The sequence below is a fragment of the Tamandua tetradactyla genome, chromosome 3, assembly GCF_023851605.1.
Source record: "Tamandua tetradactyla isolate mTamTet1 chromosome 3, mTamTet1.pri, whole genome shotgun sequence".
Classification (NCBI taxonomy): Eukaryota; Metazoa; Chordata; class Mammalia; order Pilosa; family Myrmecophagidae; genus Tamandua; species Tamandua tetradactyla.
Genome location: NC_135329.1, coordinates 3576669 through 3585619, shown reverse-complemented (window position 1 = coordinate 3585619; position 8951 = coordinate 3576669). Strand labels below are relative to the sequence as shown.

Below are 8951 nucleotides of genomic sequence, written 5' to 3'. Positions count from 1 at the left end.
TTTCTGTTTACCAGATAAGGAAATCGAGTCACCGAGCCGTGCAGTGGCTTGTCCCAGCATCCTCAAGAGGTTAGAGAGGAGGCTGCGCTGTTCCCTTGGGTGGGTTTGAAGCTACCACCAGCCAAATACAGGGATGTGGGCTCAGGAAATGGGAGAGGGACAGGCAGCAGGGAGCAGGCTGGGTGGCAAAATCAGTGCAGACCCTGCATGGTCAGAGCCAAGAGGGGAAGCCGAGCAAGGGAAGAGTCTCCCCTGTCCCAGCTTCCTCGTGTGTGTGCAGTGCGAGCTGGGGTCAGGGATGTAGGTGATAATCAGATCCCCCAAATTTCTGGGCTCCTAGGGCCAAGCCAGTGGAATCCGTGGGGAAGCAGCTTGATGAGGCCAAGGAACCAGGCTGCTTGAGTTAAGACTGAGAACGAGGGAGCGTACACCCCTCGGTGCCTGGGGCCATCTCGGTGCTCCCTGTTGTCATGGTTTAGTACGTAGGGATTCTTGTCCCACTCAAGGCATCCCGATTAGGACCAGAAGTCATGTGTCACTCTCACTAAGCAGAAGGCAGGGCCAGTGGGCAATGATAGGGGACTGGCTAGGAAGTCTCTAGAAAACCTCTAGTACTGTGATAAAAGAGGGGAACAGAGAATGGGGGTTCCCTTGAGGGCAGTGCTGCAAGGGAGCTGACTACATCTGCAGGGCGGTTCTGCAGCCCCAGAATTGAGTTTCTTGGCAAGATAAGAGTCCTAGGAGAGGAAAGCAGGTGGGCCCTGGCATTGAGAGGCAGAGGCATGGGGACAGGGCCGCTGCCTTGCACAACTCAGGGCACCAGGCACATCATGCTCTACGTAAGCAGTGCCCCCTGGAACTGTGCAGTGCCCAGCCGGCCCTCTTGAGGGGGCCTGCCTAAAGCACCCACCCACAAAGCAGGAGTCTGTAAGTCGAAGCTAGCTCACATCATGGGGCAAAAACAAGGAGGGGAGCAGAGAATGACAAACACAGGGAAGGGGAAGCCTTCAAGAGGGAGGCGACTAACTCTCAGTGTGGGCAGGAGTTCACATCCGTGGACCTTGCCTGGACCATGCCGTGTGCTGAGCCCGGGCAAGTCCTGTGGCAGAATCAGGCACTGCCCTTGCAAGCTCCCGGGCCAGGAGGGAAGTGGACGGGTCCACCTCGTCCTCAGCCCCAGGGCAGGATGGGGGCAGGGTGGCTGGGGGGGCAGGACAGGATGAGCCCAAGAGCAAGGAACATCTGGGAGGGTGTGCGGGCTGGCTGGTTCCAGTTCCACGGGGCAGAGACAGAGACTCAGCACCTCGATGCAGGGGTGGCGGTGCAGATAAAGGCTGGCACCCTGGCTGCAGAGCCAGCACTCTTGAGAGATGCAGCGTCCCAGAGGCCCAGTGTCCAGGGACCCAGCAGCCCAGGGCCAGTCATGGAGAGTCCTGGATTCCAGGTGAGGAGTTTGGACTTGATTCCCAGGGTGGAGAGGAGCCACAGGACATTTCCCACTCGGCCTGGGAGAGCTGGGGCCCCTGCTGGGTTGTGCTCCCACCCTGCCCGCTGCTGCCCTGCCCCTGGCTGCCCGAGTCCTCATATCTGCAGCGGGGGGAGCCCCCCAGTCTGTGGGAACTGCTCCTCCTGGCAGAGCATGGCTTCCCAGGGGAGGTGGCTCAAAGCCACTTGGCCGTCCTGACCAGAGCTGGCGTCGGAGGGGGCGGTCGCTGGGAAGGAACGGGGAAGGCCTTCGGGACTGCCCCCAGCTGCCCCAGCAGGCACGTCCTCCTGTCCCTGCTGAAAGCTATTGGCCTAAGCTGAGTGCACGGCTCGGAGTGAAGGCCTGCTGTTTAACAGAGCCGGGCGGAGCCGGTCTCAGGGCAGTTCAGTATCTCCCTGAGCCTCATTTCTTTTTTATATATTAATTACCATCTATTTTCAGCACCCTGCAATAATAGCATTCCTTTGTTCTTCCTCATGCAAAAACATTTTTAAAATTGTACCTTGTACATTTCACTATTATTCTTTACCAAGAAACAAGAATTCAACAAGAAGATGGATGGGTTGCCTCGCATAGCGTACACGGGAAGTAGTTTCGACAATGCCAGTAAAGAAAAGACCCAGGAAGCGACGGCACTTGGCCAGGTCACACGGCCCTTGGGGGCAGAGCCCGGGCTGGAGCTCAGGCCCAGCAGACACCAAAGCTCTCGTCCCACCGCCCACCCACCTGTCATCGTGCTGTGGGGACACTGGTAGGAGGAAGAGCAGTGCCCGGAGTGGGTTCCAGGGAATGCCCTCAGGCTGACCTGGTACCAAGGGAGATGAGGCTGGATCAGAACTTGGCCGTGGGTTATTCCACAGGTGACGGGGGAAGCAGGTGTGGCCTCACCTGGCAGACGGCGGCAGGTGGGTCCAACATCACTGGGGTGGGGGTGTGGCACCCGCCGCGGACAGGTGCGGGCTGGGCCCTTGCTACGTGCTGCTCCATTGCGGTGTTGATTATTATCCTCGCACCAGGGCCGGCGCCCCATGCGGCGGGAGCCAGGAGGCAGGTCAGTCGGAACTGGAGCCACCGGCCCGGGTGGGAGACCTGCTGCTGGCGAACCAGGGAGGCGCATGACCCCCCGTCTCTGAACCATTCTGCGGCTCAATCCTTCTCCACCCACGTGGCGAAGCCACAGCTGGCTCCGACCTTGAAGGCTCTGCCACTTAGATCCCACTCGCCCACTTCCGCCCCAGGGGCTGCTGGCGTGGAAAGGAGGCAGCTCCAGGCTGTGCAGCTGCTGCTTCCAGGACACTGGCCCTGGCTCCAGGCGCCGCAGGAGAGCTGCTCAGGCCTGGCCCTGTCCTGGGCAGGACAGGGACCCACAAGGTCCAGGGCGTGGAAGAGCTGGGCTCTGCGGACCCTGGGGAGGGGTCAGGTCCCCGGGGAAGGCTGACTCCCCAGGGCAGCACCTGGGGCAGGGAGGGCGGCCAGGCTGCCAGGGCCCAGACTGGGTCCTCAGGAAACTCGTTAAGGAAACAAGGCATCATCTGAGATGGGCGCTCGTGGAAAGGACAGGAGTGAAAGGACCAGGGCGGCACCCTCTTTGCTGGTTTGAAAATATTATGTGCCCAGAAAAACCATATTTTCTTCCCTGATCCAATCTTGTGGGGCCAATCCTATTGCTTAGGGTAGAAACTCTGATTGGGTTGTTTCCATGGAGACGTGACACACCCGGTTGTGGGTGTGGCCTCTAGATTAGATGCAGTTGTGACTCCACTCATTTAAGGGGGGTCTTGATTCGATTACTAGAGTCCTTTAAAAGGGGAACCACTTGGAGAAACCTCAGATGCACATGCGATGCAGATGCCTAGAGAACAGCTGCTTCAGAGCTGACACATTCACACACGTTTGGAGATGCTTGGAGTGCGCCAGAGACAGCAGGTGCCTAGACGCGGGCAGAGCCCAGCAGACGTTGCCGTGTACCTTCCCGTGAGACACTAAGCAGGCCAGAACCCAGAGCTGCGTCCCAGAGATGCTAAGTGAGGGCCCACAGAGAGGAAACACTGGCATCAGAACTGGAAGCGACAGAACCAGGAACAAAGACTGATACACACCATCCGTGTGCCTTCCCACATGACAAGCATCGGCCTTTCTTGAGTCAAGGTATCTTTTCCTGGATGCCATGGTTTGTAACGTAATAAATTCCATTTATAAAACCATTTCTGGTATATCGCATTCCAGCACCTTTAACAAACCAAAACAGTGAAACGCAGAAAGGATCTGGCAGCAGAAAAGAGGGACGAAAACACCATGGCAGGGACAGGGGACAAGGAGAGAGGGAAGCAGTGGGTCTTGGCCAAGTGGTGACTCTCTGGGAGGGTCTGGTGTGGTGTCCTGTGGTCCAAAGGAGTCTCCCTGACCTGGGGCTCCGGTTAAGGGACAGGAAGCCTGTTTCCAAGCAAGGGGTCCGCACAGCTGCCCCCACGCCCTCGGGGGTGACAGGCCATGCTTGTCTTGTGGAGAAGGGGTCCGCACAGCTGCCCCCACGCCCTCAGGGGTGATAGGTCGTGCTCGTCGTGTTGACAGAGGCACGTCTGGGTCTCCAGCTCCGTGGCCGTGGAGCACATGAAGGTGAGACGGGAAGCAGGGACACATCACTCTGCACCCACCCAGTGTCCAGAGCCGCTTCCCTCCTTCCTTTCTCTGCCCTTTTGCTTCAATCCCAGCCACATCCAAACGCAACCCTACTCAATGGCCCAAGAATGGGGGCAGCTCCTTCTCCCCTGCCCACATCTGAAGATGGCCCTGAGGCCTCTCTTTGACAAGACCATGCCGCAGCTGCGGCAGATGCCCTGCCATGGGCACAGAGTCCCATGCAGGGGTGCTGGCTTCCTTTGCCATGCAGGTGGTCACAGTCTAGCTATGGCCCGAAGAAAGGACATTATAGATGGGTCCCAAGATACAGGATTTGGGGTTCCTTGTGAAGTGCCGCTCTCAGAGGCTCACTTCCCTTTTGAAATCTTCCCAAGCGCTCCTGTTCGCCCCAGGATACAGCCGGGTGCCTGGCATTGCTTACAAGCTGCAGCGCCATCTACCCTCTTTTCCAGGCCAGCCAGCCCCTCCCCTCAGCAGGCCCCCCGCCCAGAAGCACCGTGCTAGTTGCCGGGCCCGTTGCAACTTTGCTGAGATCACTCCTCTCCCCACCTGTCTGGAAATGTTCTCTTTAAACACTCAGCTCCAACGTTCACTCGTCAGGAACACAGTGGAAGATGTTCAGTGGACGGACGGAGGGAGCTGAGTGTGCTGCCTGGGGTTACGTGTCTTTCAGGCTATGAAATCATCGAGGTGATGAAGGAAATAAATGGATCTAAGTATTTTAGCTTTCCAACCAAATCAGTGTCCCAAACATGTGCGTGTTCTGCATCCACTCCGGAGCCGTGCAGCTGCAGGAAGAATGACAGCACAGACCTTTGAGCCTCTTCATTAAAAACAGAAAAATCACTGGAATATTGGGGAAAAAACTAGGTCGTAAGCCTTTGTCTCAGCTGTCGACTGAGCCACCGTCACAGAGGGCTGGAGGGGGACCCAAATAGCCCCGCAGGGTCCCAGGGCCCACTCTAGAATCCACGGGCAGGATGCCCCCCGAAGACGGGGTGAGCGTTTGGCAAGTAGGGTGGGGCCTGGAAGCGGGTGGGGTAGGATGACTCACAGCTGAGGCCACGGCAGGGGGTATCTCAGCCTCCTCCCTCCAAACGGCCCCCGGCCCCTGCCCGCTGCCTGCCAGGCCTGCAGAAAGCTGGCCTCTTCTCCTGCCCTGCACAGAGCCTCGCTGGGAGGCTGGGCCCGAAGTCACAAAGCCTTGTTTTCCTGAAAGACGGCATTGATTCTGCGGTTTAAGAGGGGGAACGAAGCCCCATTTCTGAACCGAGTCACTGTGGGAAGGAGTTGAGTTGTGACATTTTTCCTTTCATCTCTTCCTTTCTTTCCAGAATTTCAAAGTTGAGTATGGAGATGGAAACAGTTGAAGACTTACAGTAAGTTTGTGGAATGCTCCTCCTCGCTTCTCCCCTGCACTGGCTCACTTCTGTTCCTGGACAGCCAAGAGGAGTGTGTGGGCTCTAGAGCCAGGCAGTACGCGGGTGCCCGGCCTGCTGGGGTGTCAGGCAGGGGTCCTACTGCTGCCGCTGATCAGGCCAGGGGGCTGGCAGGGGATGGGACAGGCTGTCTAGGCCGGGCGGTCCCGGCACTCGCTCCCGCGGGCTGCGGCTCTTGGAAGCCAGGCAGCTGCCCATCCAGCCCAGCGAGCTCGGGTGGGCTTGGGCCAGTGGCCTCCCCAGGGCTGGGTTTGTCAGGTCTGTTGGAGATTTCTTTAAATAGGTGTCAGATTGAAATTTTTAGAAGATCCCACCTAGCAAAAGCATTTCCCTGTAAAATAGAAGCTCCACTTGCTATTTTCAGCTTTCTAAGAAACGAGTCCCAGATTCTGTCCCTTTGTCCAAGGAAGGCAGGTAAAGCGGCCCAGAGGCTGGGGGTTACTCGTCCCTCTGAGAACCACAGCCTCCCCAACATGGATGGACGAGGTAACGGGGCCAGAGTTAGGTTTCCACGGCCCTGGACTCTCTGGGGACCCCCACCGCAGAGCTGCTGGGGGTTGTGTGTGGACAGGCACCCCATTTGGCATCCTTTGCCTGCCTCCAGCTGGGTTCCTCAGCTCTGCCAACTCTCAGCCTGCTGAGGCCCACCCCCGCCCCCACCCCCACCCCCACCACACGTGCCACCTCGCTGGGCTGACCGGGCCGTGGCCGACAGCCGTCATGCTCGCCACACCTTGTCCCCAACTCCTAGCCGCGCGTCTTGCTGCTCCGAGCCTGGCCCACCTGCGAGCTCCCACAACCCCGGCTGCAGGCAGGACCCGGGAGAAGCTGGGGAGCCCTGAAGCCCTGTTGGTCCTGGGAGGGGGGGAGCCTGCAGCTGGCGGCACACCCGAGGAGAGGTGCAGCCTCGGCCCTTGGCTAGGCCCCAGGCGGAGGTGGGGCCACCTCCACGGATGGCCCGACACCTGACCAGGCACGTCCACTCGCAGAGCGGCCGCATCGCATCGCACCCGTCATGCCCCCACCTGCTGGTACGCCCCCCTCCCTCCCAGCCCCCTCAGCCCCGGGCTTGTCCACGCTGTCAGGCCCAGGCGACCCCCCGGCTAGCCTCACTCGGAGGGTCACGGGGGAAGCGGCATGGCCCCTCACTCAGGAGTCCCACTGGCCAGGAGACGGCAGGGCTGCGGGGGATGGTGTGGGGGCTGGGGGGCTCTGTTGCCCTCTGTGCCCGCCAAGTCCCCTGGCCGGCTTCAGGAAGGACAGACAGCAAGGGACGGCGGGGACAGTCCCTTGTGGCCCCCTCAGCCCAGGACTCCTTCGTGCAGAAGAGGCTGCAGGAACACACGGCCAAGGCAGGGGCCCTGCCCAGGCAGCGCAGAGAACTGCCCCGTCCCTCCGGGTCCCGGGACCAAGGTGGCCGAGGGCCAAGCAGTGCGCCCACCGCTGCGGCCCTGCCCCAACGCGTGCCCCACCCCAGCCTGTCTGGACGGCTGTCTGGACGGCTGTCTGGACGGTCAGACCACGGCCCTCGCCCACCTGCCATCCACTCCCCTCTGAGCAGCTGGGGCGCCTGGCAGTGGGCAGCACCCTGCAGAGCGCCCAGTGGGCACCGTGACCCTGCGGGCATGTGGCCTCTAGGCCGAGCCGCTCCCCCCGGGGGCTCCTGCTGTCCTTCCTCCCCGGGAAGAGCTTCCCGCCCTCCGTTCTGTCACCATCGGAGCCCCTTCCTGGGGGTCTTCCCTGGGATCGCAGCCCCCACACGGCCACCCGGACCCTGACACGCTCTCTGCCCTTCCCCAGCGCTTCCCGTCACGCGAGGCCTGCCTGCTGGCCGTCTTCCCTCAGTGGAGCAGGACCCCTGAGAGGTCCAGCCGTGCCATGGCCGCTGACAGGCCTTGGGAGAACACCGCCTGCCCATCAGACCTCAGCGAACGATTGTGCGTGGATGGGTGCGTGGGCGAAGGGCATCTCTCCCTGTGGGTTGACAGCGCAGTCCCGACCTCTGTCGCTCACTGTCGCACTGCGGACGCCCAGGCCGACCGATGAAGCTCCGTTCCTGTGATGTGAGTTTTACATGTCACCCTGGCTGGGCTGAAGGGCCCAATGGTCTGGTCAGAGGGAGGAGCGTGTCGTGGGTGGGGTGGGTGGCTGCAGTCGACCCACCTAAGGTGAGGAGGCTCCCCACACCGGGCGGGGGGCCCTCACCCGATCAGTTGGAGGCCTTCCCAGCAACACGGGACAGGGCCAGGGAACAGAGGCACGTCTGCCTCCAGACGATGCCCTCCGCTCCTTCTGGAGTTTCCAGCCTGATATTGGGACTCGAGCGTTTGGCCTCACCCTCCCTGTGACTCTGGACTCACCAGCCCCCATGGCAGCCTTATGGCAAACGCACAGGCACATCCATCCTGCTGGGACGCAGACGGCACTGGCTCTCAGCGGTGCTCCCGTGGGTGCAGCCGCATGCATGCAGAGGGCCACAGGTGTCAGGGAGCACGCAATCCGCAGCCGGCCCCTGTTTTAGACCCTGAGAACACAAACGTGGGAAGACGGGGCAGAGCGGGGAGGCTGGAAGGGCAAATCAGGAAGTCAAACCTTCCGTCTGGGCCTGGAGAGATCACAGGCTCAAATCCACTGCAATAAAGCGAAGATGTGAATTATTTGGTTTTCCAGTGCATATGAAGGCTATGTTTACACTACACTGCAGACAAAGCGCACAATTGCGTTATGCATAAAAAACAATGTACATCTCTTAATTAAAATGGGACCCAGAGACATGAGGTGAGCACGTGCTGCTGGAGAAACTGCACCACAGACTTGCTCAAGGCAGAATTGCCACCAACCTTCAATTTGTGAACAATGCAATATGTGCAAAGCACAATACAGCGAGCTGTGCCTGCGTGTGTTTTGCATTATGCTGGACATTTGGAGACTCCACTATTCAGCCTCACTTCCAGGATAATTGGTTTTGTTCCGACCTATAGTTTGTGAGGCCTTAATAAACAAATGTGGGGAGGAGATATCTTTTAGGATTCGTTGAGCTGAAATTCCAGAAAATCTAACCAATAAAATTAGGGCTTTCCTTTTCCCCCTGACATGGAGTGGAGGAGACAGTCCACTGCTGGTGCAGTGGCCCATTGCTGGAGTAAAGTCTTTATGCCACCTTCTAGTCCGCTGGCTTAGCGTCTCTCGGTCCCTCAGCTCCAGGCATCAGTTCAGAACTCATGGCAGAAAGAGGGGGGAGAACCACATCACGTGGCCAACCCTGGTGGCCAAACAAAGGAGGCCAGGAACGTAAGGCCGCTGCCTTTTAGCCTTTAGAGCTGATTACGGCAAGGGAAAGAACTGGGACCCGTTGTTGGGCATCAACAGTCTGCCCTTAGGACAAT

The 8951-nt window shown here is 59.4% G+C and overlaps 1 long non-coding RNA gene across 1 annotated transcript; it reads left to right on the top strand.

The window, feature by feature from the left end:
- The first annotated feature begins 1290 nt into the window (after positions 1 to 1290).
- Positions 1291 to 7601, top strand: LOC143676914 (uncharacterized). The gene is made up of 3 exons (XR_013172299.1): positions 1291 to 1444; positions 5461 to 5505; positions 7366 to 7601. It is a non-coding gene; the product is annotated as an uncharacterized LOC143676914 (long non-coding RNA).
- Positions 7602 to 8951: the final 1350 nt, after the last annotated feature.